Source organism: Humulus lupulus, chromosome X (assembly GCF_963169125.1).
Source record: "Humulus lupulus chromosome X, drHumLupu1.1, whole genome shotgun sequence".
Taxonomy (NCBI): domain Eukaryota; kingdom Viridiplantae; phylum Streptophyta; class Magnoliopsida; order Rosales; family Cannabaceae; genus Humulus; species Humulus lupulus.
Genome location: NC_084802.1, coordinates 75,018,818 through 75,033,486, shown reverse-complemented (window position 1 = coordinate 75,033,486; position 14,669 = coordinate 75,018,818). Strand labels below are relative to the sequence as shown.

Sequence of the window (14,669 nt, the reverse complement as noted above, 5' to 3'; positions counted from 1 at the left end):
ATTCTATTAAAATATTTAGAATATTGTGTTAAAGTTAACCAAACAAATTGTTAAAATTAAGAACTTCTCTTGACTAGAAAAGACGGTAAGAATGGATGTTTTTAATTTTTTTTAAACTAAAAATAATTTCCATAAAAAATAAATATATATTTGAATATTATATACATATTACATAAATTATATTTTTTTTCAAAATAAAACTTAAAAAACGGTAAAGAAAGAAGCCCTAAAACTAAATCCTCTCCATCTTTGTCTTCTTTTCCCACACTTTGTCTCTTTCCACTCTCTCCATCCCGATTCCCGAACCTCTTCTCTCTCGGCAGCGGCGTGTCTACCCACGACGCAGCAATGGGAGCACAGCCAGCACGACAATAGCGGCAGCAGCAGAGCCAGATATCTCTTTTAGTCTTCTTCTCTGTTTCCCTCTTTCTCACCCTCTTATCTCTGTAGGGCTTGTTACGTTGGCAAAGGGATCTTGTTACCCTCCCTCCTGTAACGTGACTGTAAGTCTCTTCCCATCTCTTTTTTGTTTTTTCATCTCTCTCCCCCCACTCTCTATTTTGGGCTTCGATGGGGGCTTTGAGCTTTGGGGTGACTGGGTTTGATAGAGGACAGAGATGGTGGACACTGTGAGCCCCAGAAGTTTTGTTTGGTAATATTTATGATTTTGAGATTTATGGGTTTCATTAGTGTTAAGAACATGTTATGACTTTTGAGATTTATGGGTTTCAATATTGTTATGCAGATTATCAGAGTTTATGTGGCGTGGGTTATTATTATCCATTCACTTTATATATATAAGGTACAGATATCAGATGTGTATAATATGTCGATCTAAACCTAACTAATGTTGTGTCTCTCCAAAAATTGAGTCTTTCTTTCATAAATTTAGTTAGTTTTTTACTACATATATGAGTTCATTATCATGATCTATATGTTTCATATCCATGAGGTTTATTTTGGTCATGAGTTGAGAGCTGAATCTTCAGTAATGGAGATGACCAACTCTACAGCCATAGCTGATGATCATCATGATCCAACACTGATCGCTAGCTCCACCACTTCAACAAAGGTTTTTTTTTTTTAAATATTTAGATCATTTAAAACTACACTTAAATCGGGTATCTAGATACATAAATAAAGTAAAAAGGTAATAATACATAATTTAAATCTACACTTGAAAAGTTTTTTTTCTTTTTTTCTTTCTATTTTAATGTTTATGGCTTCATTTTTTTTTCTTTTGAATAGAGTGCTATATATTGATTTGGCCTGAAAACAAAGTCATAATTTTGGATGAGATGATTTTTTTTCTACTGGATGATGAGTCAAAAGAGTAATTACATATGATCTATATAATCATTTTTGACGCATGCTTAACTCTCTAATTATTTAAGTTTTTTATTTTTATTTTTAATTTTTATAAATGATATATATATTGATGTGAAACTTATTGATTTGTTATGACTATAGTCTTGGTCAATAAAATATTACAATCTATTCGACTTATTCTGGAGTGTAGATATGCCATTAGCCTTCCACATGTTTGACCAAAAAAATTTGAGCACTATGATGAATGATGATTGGCATCTCTGTTTAAACACCCAAGATTTCACTTATTTTTTGAATACTGTCTTGGCTCATTTATTGTCAGATTCACATTGTATAGGAAATTTAATGACCAAGCTTGTTGATATACGTTACTCATTCCATTAAACAAAACCACTGAGAACTTTATTAGAGGTGTTTGGATGTTATGTTCTCAGTTGTACTGCCTACTTTGTTCAGTATTTGACACCTATTGTGTTTCTGTTGGGTTCCAAGATTTAGAACTAAGACTAGAGACCTTTTCTCCCTAATATTGCCTTTGTTCTTGTAGACTATTTCAAAAGATGATGAATTTGTTGGTGCTTGAAATAAATTGTTATCTAATTTATAATTTTTTTTCTCCATTTCCTTGTGCAGATTTCTTGAACTTTCTTTAGATTTTCAACTTTACTAGAGATTGCTTTATTAAATTTTTACTATGTTATGTGCAACTAGTATTTGTATTTATGTAAGCTCCTTTACTCTCAAGGTTTTTAATAAGTGTATTTGGAGCATACACAATAGTTGAATTAGATGTTTAGATTTTGAGAAAATGTGTTGTTAGAAATTTAGCCTTATTCTATTGATTCTTTTTCTCTCTTTAATATGAAAGAATCTTTGTTTTAATATTGTCCTAGTGAGTTTTTATATATATATATATATTTTGAATTGTTTTGGATCATTAATAAGGTTGATTAGAGTTGAGATTGTATCTCACGTGTTTGGCTTGATAAAGAAAATGGTATTTCAAGGGTTAAAACCTTGTAGCTCTAACCAATCTTATATTTACTATACTAATAGAACATTAGTAAGGTTCAAATCTCAAGCATCTTTTCTTAATTGAATTAGGAATGAGCTGTGAGGATGTAGCTGACGTTTAAAATTTTATCTTATTTGTATACATAATTGTATTGATTTACTCTGGTCTTTATAATTCTTTATACATATAGATTATAAATATAATACTTTTGAGATTGATGTGTTCTAATATTTAATATTATTTCATTATTTGACTGCAGATTTATTTCTTTTTATGCTCTGTGGTCATATTTCTTGCAACACTTGAAGATAAGTATTCTTTTGAGGTCTTTTTTTTCTTCAAAAGATCTGTGATAAATAAGTATCACATAAATTGATCTGTAAACCATAGTGTTCTTGTATATTTAATAATAGTTCTATGTTGTATATCGATAATCTATGGGCTTGTAGATTAAAATATGAGTAGTGATATTTTTAAGATCATACTTGCTTGTTACATATATACAGTTCTCTGTTAAATAGGATTTGTTAAAGACGGTATGATAACAGTAATACTTCAGATTATTCTGGGATAACAGTAAATTCCTTGTAAACTTGGATAACAGTAAATTCCATGTAAACTTGTAATATTTGGTTATTTTGTTTTCTAACTGTACTTATTTGTAGGTATGTACGAGCTTGGTCGTTTGCCAGCTAGCACTAAGCTTTCAAGCAACAAGATTGCAAGGTGTATTCGGGTGTATTCGTGTCGAAGGTGGAAGTCATATATTAGTTGTTATGATTATAATTTGTTGTGTAAATGTGAATATGATTTGTAAATTAATAATAAGATGTATTTTTAGAGTTATGATTTTGATATGAATTTTTGGTTTAAAATTTATATTATGGTTATAATGTGATGTTTTTTTTGTACTCTCATTTAGTTCAATATTTATGTAATTTTTAAAATATATATAACACTAAGTGGCTATTTTTTAGCAATTTTTTTTTTAATTTTTGATATATTTTTTTAACAATAGTTATTAATTGTCGGTGTAGAGAGCAACAGTAATAGTTATTAATTGTTGGTGTAGGTTGCTAATTGTCGGTATTGACAACAACGGTGACAATTTTTAACTGTCGGTTTAGCTAGTAACATCGACAGTTTTTTATTGTCGACGTAGTTAGCAACGATGATAGTTTTTGGCTGTTGGTGTAGTCTAGGCAATGGCTATAGTTAGTCAATTGTTGTTGTTGTTGTTGTTCAATAGCAATAATTAAAAACTGTTGGGAAATTTCAGCTTTGTAGTAGTATATGAGTTTTTGGGTTATTTGTGACAAAATCCCCTATTTTTTTTTACAAAAGCTGCGACAAAATTCCCTAATAAAAAATTTTGGTCACAAAACCTTTTTCTGGTAATTGTTTGTTGTAAGTTAGCACTTTTAGGTGTTAAATGCCATGTAAGCACGTTAAGTGCCAACTAAGGTGTATGTGGCAATTGCTATATACGGTTACATGACAAAAAGTAATTTATTATTATTTTTAAATTAAATAATAATTACTAAAAAAATTGAATTTTTTTTTTCAATTTTAAATTTTGTTTAATTTTAATTATGTATTATTATTATTTAAAAGAAATAATAGAAAAAATTAAAACACAAACAAAATTGAAAATGCAAAAAATAATTTTTTTTTTCAAGAAATAAATTTATTTGAAAAAAATTCTTAATTTTTTTAAAGTTGAATTAGTGTTATAATTATTTTTCTAATATTTTAATGTTTTAAATTAATAATACATAATTAAAATCAAACAAAAAAACAAAATTGAAAATAATTAAAATTTATTTTTTATATATTTTTATTAATTAAATTTATTTAAAAAAAAAAAAAAAACTGACATGCGGCCCTATGTAGTGGTGGCTACGTGTATCTTAGTTAACACTTAATGTGCTTACGTGACATTTAACACCTAAAAGTGCTAACTTCCAACAAACCATTAACATAATAGGTTTTTGCCACCAAATTTTTTTACTGGGGTTTGTCCCAACTTTTTAAAAAATATTGGAGATTTTGCCCAAATATCATATAGTTTTTCTATAAATGAGGGCTCATAGTGAATGATTGCCTCAATTTTAGAATTTCAATTGGATATAATGATTTATTTGGTCAAGGATTGTCTCAATTTAGATTTTCAGTTGCGTGTATCATATGGAACATTTGTATCTTTCTTGAATACCCTCAAAATATAATATATGACAACGATCACCAAACAAATTATTAGATCGAGACCAGATTCTATAATTAAGTGGCATCCCAATGAAATTCAACAGTGAATGGGTGACAGGACTTCTAAATTCATTAAAGGTAACATGTCAAAAAATAAGTAAAATGTGCAAGTTTACAATTCTTACACATACCTAAAGGGTATCATTAAATACATTTTAAATAGTTTTCTTTTTCAATCACTTAATCTAACAATGAGCATATAACTGAACATTATAATTGAAAAAATCCATTATTTTTACTATTTCATCGAAAATGTATAATTTGGTCATGTAAAGATTATAAATTAGAATTTAAATACTCAAATCATTGTATTAGCCCATAGGCCTTAAGAAACATTAAATCAATAAAATTGGAGAAGAACATGGCCCAATTAAATTTGATTAGTAAATAAAATTAAATAGTATGTGATTTTGGGTTGTGGTTAGTGAGAGAGTGTCTTGTGTGGTCTCTGTGACACATTCACTCGACTGCTTGCTGTTATATGAATTGATCTATACGTAAGGAATAAGTAATTAGTAAAAAATGTGTTTTAAAGAAGTGAACTTCCCAGTCGTTTTCTTTGTTCATAGATGATTAGAGTGAGGCTAAATACATTCATAGATTAATATTTATAAATGTAGTGTTGTCAAATCGATCTTTTTACCATGATGTGCATGGTATACATTGTGTTGCCTAGATAATTGAATCTAGTACTAGGCCTGATCACATACTCTATCCAACATGGAAATATTATTAAAATGGCTCTGACTTGAGCTTACCCTCTTCAAAATTTTTTAGTGAAATTTTCACTTTTCAATTTTTCCCTCCATCAAGCAACTTTGACATTATACTAGTACTCACCTTTCCGAGCAGTGTACTAGTACTCACCTTGTTCACACCCTTCGGACAAAGATGGAAAGTGAGAAAGAGCCTTTGAACATTTGTGGAGATTGGCCTGAGATGAAATGCCAAAATGAAAACGATCTTAACTATGCTAGTGAGACAAACACCAAGGGTTCAGTCACTAGGATTAACCCGCTTAGTGAAAGTCGTCGTAAGTGTCGATGTGGAGACCCTGCAGTGATCAGGGTTGCATGGACAATGAACAACCTTGGTAGTGCCTTTTATGGGTACCCTAACTACGTGAGTGTTACACCTTAATCAAATATTATCTTATTATTTGAATATTGAAGTTGCCAGAAATGAACTCATGTTGATGTTCTCTCAATGGAGGCTAACGACATCTCAACAAGAAGGATGTGGCCACTTCAGCTACTGCGAATCAAACCTCTCTAGCAGGTCCATGGATGCATCATGGATTTTGCTCAATACTCTTCAGGTTGCTCAGTATAAAAACTGAGCTTGTGAAGACATGCAACCGCCTAAAGATACTTATGGTATCTATGTGCATTTTTTTTGCAACCATTATCATCTTTGTTTAGAGCTTTATATTAGTTGTTTATTGTGATATGGTGGCCCTGTTTAATCTTCCAATTAATGACATTTCTGTTAGTTTTTTTTAATTTTTTTTATGTTGGGGAATTTGTGGCTTATTGAAGCAATTGTTAGCATAACATGTTTGTGTTTGGTAGCCGTTAAAAAAGAACTCACATTAAATAACAAAATAGAGCGAAATTACATATTCCTACTATCTTTCTTTGTGTGATCGCACATCAAATTTTAATTATGGCTGATATGGAAAAAAAAATATAGTGTGCGATTTGATCCAAAATCCTTTAACTATTTTGTAACATAATAAAGCAAGAAAATTAAAATCATTGTGCGAAGTGGCTTTCACTCGTGTATAAAATGTATATGTTGCCTAAAAATTACCATGAAACTAATTCATTTAAGGGATGATTGATGCATTACAAGTTGAGACAATTATATTTCTTTTGTTATGGTTTCTGTTGACGCGGTTCTTCGCCAACAGGAAATTAAGAAAATAAGAGGAAGGGATTAGTGCTTATGTTGAACCGAAATAGATGAATGATCTTTTGGAAATTGGCTGGTGACACAATTACGTTTTTAGGTGGTTCAAAGGTTAAAATCCTTCAACTCCACCAGTCAATATTATTGCTATAAGCTTGGTATTCTTTTACAGGGTATTTCTTACACAATAGAATCCAACTCTTTGTAACTCCCAGGGTCTCCATATTTATAGGAGAGGGCACCTGGGAGTTGGTAAGGTCATCCCGTGAACTTCTTACCTATCATGTCAACTCTGTGACATTCATGATTAATTCCTAAAACCTGACACATGAAGTGTGGTCTAATCAATAGGTAAGGGGATAATGGGCCGCACGGCCCAACCCAGTCGTGGGTGTCTGAATACGCACGTTCATGTTGCGTGTCCGAGAAGTCAGAGATATATCAGACACGTGATGTCTGATATATGCACGTTTACCTTACGTGGTTGACTTTATAAAAGGTCACAGCTTCCAACTCTAGCTCGTACCACGAGCTGGATGCTTCCCTCGACTTGTGGCCTCCAGAGTCCAAACTCAGTCTAATCTTGGCGAACCCTTAGGTTACCCCGAGCTGAGGAGGTAGGATCTTTCGATGACAGCTCCGGTCTTGGGGATGTCCACGTGGTAGACATGATTAGGCCGTATCTTAGCTTGCTAATAGCCCGCGGGAAAACCAGGGCGTACATTTGCCCCCCAAGCCCCTGCTAGTGGTACACGACGTCGCATAGGGCCACAGTAGGGGCTTTTAGGCTTCCCCATGAACTCTTCATATTCCACATTTTACGCAGGCGCCGAATACATGGAACATCATGGTTGGTGACGGTACGTCTTCCGAGTACCGCATTTAATGGCCTAGCCTATACTCAGCCGTCGTTTCGTCTTTCGAGTGGAGAGCCTTGGATCCCACATCAGGGCAATCCAACGGCCCTCCTCACGTGGCCCTTCACATATATAAAAGGGGTGGCCACCTTACGCATGGGCCACCCATTCATTTGAAATTTTCTAGAAATTTTCTTCTTCTTTCTTCATTTTCAAAAGAAAAAACCCTATTCTTTCCGGATGCCATTCCCAGCACTCAAGAAGTTCAGGTGTAAGGGCCCCTTCGAAGCTTTGGAATCAACTACTCTGCCGAAGCCCCAACCCAGGCGATCCCTTCATCCTCTTCTCAACCAGAACATTCAGTAAGTCTCCTGACTGTGCATGTTTTGAAATTATTTTTCACTGTAGCTTAGGTAAATATTTACTGTAGCCACATGCAGGGTTTTGTTGGTTTTTTGTGGACATGAAGGGTAAAAGCCTTTTAGGTTAGGGTATCGTTTGCAGTAGAAAACCATTTAGGAGCATTGGTGCGTTTTCTGGGGAAACTTTATGGGTAGGATTTTAGGCATGCTTGTTTAAAATGCCCAGTATTTTGGGTGCAAAACCGGGTAGCTTAGGGGACACGCTTCACAAGCGGTTTTGCCTCTCTTGCCTACCGAAACTTTCCTTCCCAGGAAAATTCTATCCTGACCCTCCTGACACACGAATTCCGAGTAATCGGGGATCTGTTGGGAGCACAGGCGCGTGTTCATAGAACCGCGTGGTCTCACTCTCCACGGGCTGGGCTTACCTCAGCTCGTGTCAAGGAAACACATTCAGATTTTTCTCCATTTTTAGGTCACCTTCTTCTAAAATTTCTTCTTTTTGTTCGTTAGGCGACCAGATGGGACCCAAGAAGAACGCTCACAAGAAGCCCGTGGGCAGCTCGTCCTCCCAACAAAACAAGGGAAAGGAGGTGATGGCTGAATCCTTGATTCCCAACTTCGGGCCAGCAGTGGAACGGGAGCTCGAGGTGGAGCCCAACGCATTCTTTGAGGCGGAGAGGATCGTCTCGAAGATCACTGACCAGGCGAGGGTAAACAAAATATTCCTCTCCCATAACATCGAGCTGGGGAGAGGGACCGTGGTTGCCCGTCCTCCCTTAGAAGGCGAGTAGAGCTGCGCGCTGCTTGATGAGGTGTTCTATGCCTGGAGCGACGGACATTTTAAGACGGGGGCCTTCCTCCCGTTGGACCAGTACTTCACCGATTTCCTCAACTACGTGAGGTTGGCCCCATTCCAGCTCCCCCCCAACTCTTACCGTTTGTTGGCGGGGTTAAGATACTTGTTCTTGAAACAGGAGTGGGAGGTCCCCACTCCTGCAGACATTCTGTATTTCTTCTGCCTCAAGGCTAGCTCGGAGCAGTGGGGGCGAGGTGACGGGTTTTATTACTTAACCCGGTTCCCCAACACGGCTGCGGTCATCGAGCTGCCCAGCCACCCCAACGACTTCAAAGATCAATTCTTTATGTCGACGGGGTTTCAGAACTGCGAGCTGCACTACTCAACCGTCCTCGTAAGTGCCTTTCAACCTCAGCTCGTAAGTTAAGTACTAGTTAGTTCCTCCTGTATCCATTTCTGACTTAGATTAATTCTGTAGCTATCTTCGCGAGGACAGAGAAGTCTGTGATCCTCGGGAGCCAGTACGAGACACTGGCGGGCTTGCCCCCCAGTGAAAAGGACTATCGTCAGCTTGTGACAGACGAGATGATGCTGGCCTGTAAGCTGATCTCCCCAGGCCAGACTCTGAATCTGAGGAGGCCCCGGGTGCCTCCCCCAGCCCGCGATATGAGGCCTATCATCGTGGAGGAGGTCGCGGGGGATGAAGATGAGGAGGACGAGGTGCCCCTCATGAGGGCGAGGAAGCAAGCGTTAGAGGTCGCCCAAAGAACGGACGAGGAGAGGATCCGGTCCGGAGCAGCTGCAGGTCCCTCCGGCCAAGGTAACCCTTATACGTTTAGGAACTTAGATAGGGCCACTGCAGACCCCCGGCTAGCTAGGTTCAATCCCAGACAGATCGTCCAACGCCATCGGAGTGATCCAGACTTAGATGAAACCTTGCTCCACTGCGTCGACCAGCTCGTGCTGGATTACGAAAGTAGCCTCCCTAGGGGTACCATAGTTGTAGACAACACCCTAGCTTTTAGGTCGATCCTATTCGAGGAGTATGGGACTAACCTTTGGTCATGGCCATCACTTCGGGAGGGTGCCGTAGCTCCAGATCTTAGGAAATACGTAGAAGAGTCTAGTCCTGAGACAGCCTCGGATCCAGGACCTGCGCCAGCTCGAGAAATAATTGCCTTAGATTCCCCCGCGGAAGCTTCGAGGCCGATGGTCGTAACCATAGATTCTTCTTCTAGCTCGGGGGGTAGGATTCCCTTTAGTACATATATATACTTGAATTTCGCATTTTTTCCCTTTGTTTTTGTTTTTGCATGACTGCTAACTTGTGTACTAACCATATATTTGTTTTGCCAGAGGAGATGTCTCAGTTCGGGGGAAAAGATTTGCGGGCTGTGTTCGCCGGGGGGAACTCCTCAGCTGGGGCCTCTGGGCCCAAAATGAAGAAGCTCCGGATGGCGAAGAAAGCCGTCGGGACCCCAACCAAGTCTCCTGTAAAGGAGAAAGAGCAGCCCCCAGCCGCCCAGGTCGAGAAAACTGCACCTCCTGCTGCAGGGGGGAGCATGCCCCCACCCCCTCCGCGAGCTCCGGATTTCGTTCGGGACACAGGGGCAGAGCCCGGGACTTCGGCGATTGTGCCTCCCGAGGTACGCATCCTGGTGGACCCCCAGGATCTGGAGAAGATCCCAGATGTCTTTAGGGGGACGGTGTACGAGACGGCAAACTACGCTGTCAGCCACTTCTACCGCTTCAATGAGAGGGAGCTACGGGCCATCGAAACAAGGAGCCCGGTGGGCGTGCTGGAATCTTCATTGGGCATGGCCCTTACGGTAAGCTGACCTTATCCTTTTGTTATCTTTGATTAGAATGCCTTGCCCTGTTTTTCCTTTCTCCTTTCTCTTTTTCTTAAGGCAGTTGCCTCTCCATTTTTGCGGAGCGCCTTGGCCCTTCATAGGAGCATAGCCAGGACCAAGGCCCAGCTCGAGGATATGAGGGGCGAGCACCAGGCGGTTGTGGCCACCCACCAGACTTCCTTGCAGGAGGCTAAGGATGCCCTGGCGGCCGCGCAGGCCGAGCTGGAAGAAGCCCGTCCCAAGCTTCAAGAGGTCAAGGCAACCAAAGCCGCCCTCGCCGTTGCGTGGGCAGAGCTAGACACTGTGAAGGCTGGGGCCGAGGAGGCCAAGGCCGCCCTGGAAGCCGAGAAGGCAGCCTCCAGCACCGCCATGGAGGACATGCTCTACCACTGCTGGGTCTACAACTCCGACGGTGATTTCTCCTTCTTGGGAGCGAACGTCTGGGAGCCCTTGCTGGAGGGGTTTAAAGCTCGCCTCAAGAAAGAAGCACTTTCCGAGACCGGGGAAGTCTCCGGCGCAGCTGAGCAGGAAGGCGAGACGACGACCTCCATGGGGCAGCTTGGCGGAGCTTAGGGCCTTCCTCTTTCGCACCCTTTCCTTTAATATTCTCAATTTTTTTGTGTAACTTTTGCATGAGGTGTTTCCACCTCGAGACAATTAATTTTTACTTTTAATTGGTTTATTTCCTTTTGCCTTTACGCATTTTAGTTACTATTTTGAAAAAACTTAGTTCGCGTTAATTTTTATCAATATCTCGTGCTTTTTAAGAAAAACAACGATCAATCGATTTAAATTAACTTCTAAGTTTTATGACCTAGTTATATCCAGGAACTTAATTTGAAAACTTAGTTCGTGTTAACTTTTATCAATATCTCGTGCTCTTTAAGAAAAACAACGATCAATCGATTTAAATTAACTTCTGAGTTTTGTGACCTGGTTATGTCCAGGAACTTAATTTGAAAACTTAGTTCGTGTTAACTTTTATCAATATCTCGTGCTCTTTAAGAAAAGCAACGATCAATCGATTTAAATTAACTTCTAAGTTTTGTGACCTGGTTATGTCCAGGAACTTAATTTGAAAACTTAGTTCGTGTTAACTTTTATCAATATCTCATGCTCTTTAAGAAAAGCAACGATCAATCGATTTAAATTAACTTATAAGTTTTGTGACCTGGTTATGTCCAGGAACTTAATTTGAAAACTTAGTTCGTGTTAACTTTTATCAATATCTCGTGCTCTTTAAGAAAAACAACGATCAACTGATTTAAATTAACTTCTAAGTTTTATGACCTGGTTATATATAGGATAGGACTTAGTTCGCATTAATCCTTTATCAATATCTCGCGTTTTTTTAAGAAAAACAACGATCAATCGATTTGAATTAACTTCTAAGTCTTTTAAGGCGACCTGGTTATATCCAGGCACCATATGCCCCCCAAGTAACTGGGAAATGGTCTTTCGTGGTTACTTTAGATTACACTCGTAAATATGTACAATCATAAATGAAAAAGTTAATTCTCATTGCGTAATACATAAAAAATGGCCTTTTAGGCCTTACAAGGGGATCATTGATAATATATCTTCAAATGGATGGCGTTCCAGGTTCGTGGGACTGCCCCTCCATTAAGCCGAGCTAATTTGTAAGTTCCTTCTTTAATGACCTCGATGATTTGATATGGCCCTTCCCAGTTCGGTCCCAATACTTCGTCTTTGGGATCCTTTCCGGCTAAGAAAACTCTCCTCAGGACCAGGTCGCCCATGCTAAAGGCGCGCTTTTTGACTTTTGAGTTGAAATATCGAGTGATTTTTTGCTGGTAATGTGCGAGCTGGAGTTGCGAATCTTCTCGTCTTTCATCAACCAAGTCAAGGGAAGCGCTAAGTAGCTCGTGGTTGCGATCCTGGTCATATGCCTGGACTCTATGCGAAAGTACCTTAATCTCCACAGGGAGGACTACCTCACTCCCAAAGGTCAGGGAGAAAGGAGTATGACCCGTAGGAGTCCGATGCGAGGTCCGGTATGCCCATAGAACTTGGGGGAGCTGTTCTGGCCAGACCCCCTTCGCTTCGTCTAGTCTCTTTTTGAGGCTCTCCTTTAACGTCTTGTTGACGGCCTCGACCTGGCCATTCACCTGAGGATAGGCCACGGAGGAGAAACTTTTCACAATTCCGTACCTTTCGCAAAATTTGGTGAAGAGGTCGCTGTCGAACTGAGTCCCATTGTCGGAAACGATTTTCTTGGGCAGCCCGAATCGGCAGATAATGCTCTTAACCACGAAGTCGAGGGCTTTTTTGGAAGTTATCGTTGCCAAAGGTTCTGCCTCAGCCCACTTCGTAAAGTAGTCGATGGCCACCACGGCGTAACGGACCCCGCCTTTTCCAGTAGGGAGGGCGCCAACCAAGTCGATCCCCCAAACTGCAAACGGCCATGGGGACGAGATCATCTTCAGCTCGACTGGGGGAGCTCGGGCAACGGTGGCGAATCGCTGGCATTTGTCGCACTTCTTGACATACGAGATTGAATCCTTGGACAGAGTGGGCCAGTAATATCCTTGCCTCAGGACCTTTAGGGCCAAGCTTTGCCCCCCAGTGTGATCTCCGCAAAAACCCTCATGCACTTCCTGCAGGATGGCCTTTGCTTCGCCTGGAAGAACACATCGTAGGAGAGGTAGGGAGTGCCCACGTCGGTACAGCATCCCGTCCACCATCGTATACCTTGGGGCCTGGTACAGTACTCGCCGTGCATCATTACGCCCTTCAGGTAGCTTCCCCTCGGTGAGATACTCAAGGATGGGGGTCATCCAAGTTGGCCTAGCGTCGATCATCTCGACCTCCGCCAGGGCTTCTTCTATACTTGGTTTTTCCAAGAACTCTATCGGAACTAACCCCAGAGCCTCCGTTTCCCCGGAGGTGGAGAGCTTGGCAAGAGCGTCTGCGTTAGCGTTCTGCTCGATTAAGCCTCGCTCAAACGCGGACAGCTCAACTTTTACCTTTGCTAGGTAGGCAGCCATCTTGGGTCCTCGTGCCTGATATTCGCCCAGAACCTGGTTTACCACGAGCTGGGAGTCGCTGAAGCACTAGACGGAGCTTGCCTTCAACTCCTGGGCTATTCTTAGCCCGGCCAGCAAAGCTTCGTATTCGGCCTCGTTGTTGGAGGCCTTGAATCCGAATCTCAGCGCCGAGTGGAATCTATGTCCCTCAGGGGATATTAAAATGATTCCATCCCCAGAGCCGTTCTCATTGGATGAACCATCCACGAAGATCCTCCACGACGCCTGGGCCGAGGTGACCTGGGGTGAGTCTTCTGCAGGATCCTCCTGGAATCCTGTGCACTCTGCTACGAAATCGGTCAGGGTCTGACTTTTTATGGCAGTCCGTGGGGTGTACAAAATCTCGAACTGACTGAGTTTGATAGCCCACTTTAACAGACGTCCTGATGCTTCAGGTTTTTGCAAAACCTACCTTAAAGGCTGATCGGTTATGACGTGTATTGAGTGGGACTGGAAGTACGGCCTGAGCTTTCGAGAGGCCGTGATAAGGCAGAACGCCAATTTCTCCATCAACGGGTACCGGGATTCAGCTCCGAGAAGTCTCTTGCTGATGGAATAGACAGGTTTCTGAATCCGATCTTCTTCTCGGACTAATACGGCACTAGCTGCATCCTCTGTGACAGCTAGGTAGAGAATAAGGGGCTCCCCTGCCTTTGGTTTGGATAATACGGGCGGCTCGGCCAGGTGTGCCTTTAGCTCGAGGAAAGCACATTCACACTCTTCTGTCCACTCGAACTTCTTATTTCCTCGGAGCAGGTTGTAGAATGGCAAGCACTTATCGGTGGATTTTGAAATAAACCGATTGAGGGCTGCCACCCTTCCTGTCAGGCCTTGGACGTCTTTACGCGACCTGGGTGAGGGAAGCTCGAGTAATGATCTGATCTTGTCGGGGTTTGCCTCGATTCCTCGGGTATTGACGATAAAACCCAGGAATTTTTCCGATGCGAATCCAAAAGTGCACTTCTGTGGATTAAGCCTCATGCCATACTCCCGTAGTATCTTGAAGCATTCTTCCAGGTCGGAAACATGGTTATCGACAGTCTTTGACTTGACTAGCATGTCATCAACGTACACTTCCATGTTCTTCCCGATCTGGTTTGCGAACATTCTATTTACTAACCTCTGGTATGTAGCACCGGCATTCTTCAGCCCGAAAGGCATGACCTTGTAACAATAAACGTTAGTCGGGGTCATGAAGCTGGTGTGCTCTTGGTCCGCCGGATTCATGGCG

At 40.7% G+C, this 14,669-nt stretch overlaps 1 long non-coding RNA gene across 4 annotated transcripts; it reads left to right on the top strand.

Moving 5' to 3' along the window:
• Window positions 1-208: 208 nt before the first annotated feature.
• On the top strand, window positions 209-3,190 carry LOC133804020 (uncharacterized). 4 transcript variants are annotated; one of them, XR_009878272.1, is made up of 3 exons: window positions 209-652; window positions 746-802; window positions 2,604-3,190. It is a non-coding gene; the product is annotated as an uncharacterized LOC133804020 (long non-coding RNA). The 4 variants fall into 4 exon arrangements; XR_009878271.1 differs by having other exon boundaries at window positions 746-1,072; window positions 3,010-3,190; XR_009878273.1 differs by having other exon boundaries at window positions 746-1,072.
• Window positions 3,191-14,669: the final 11,479 nt, after the last annotated feature.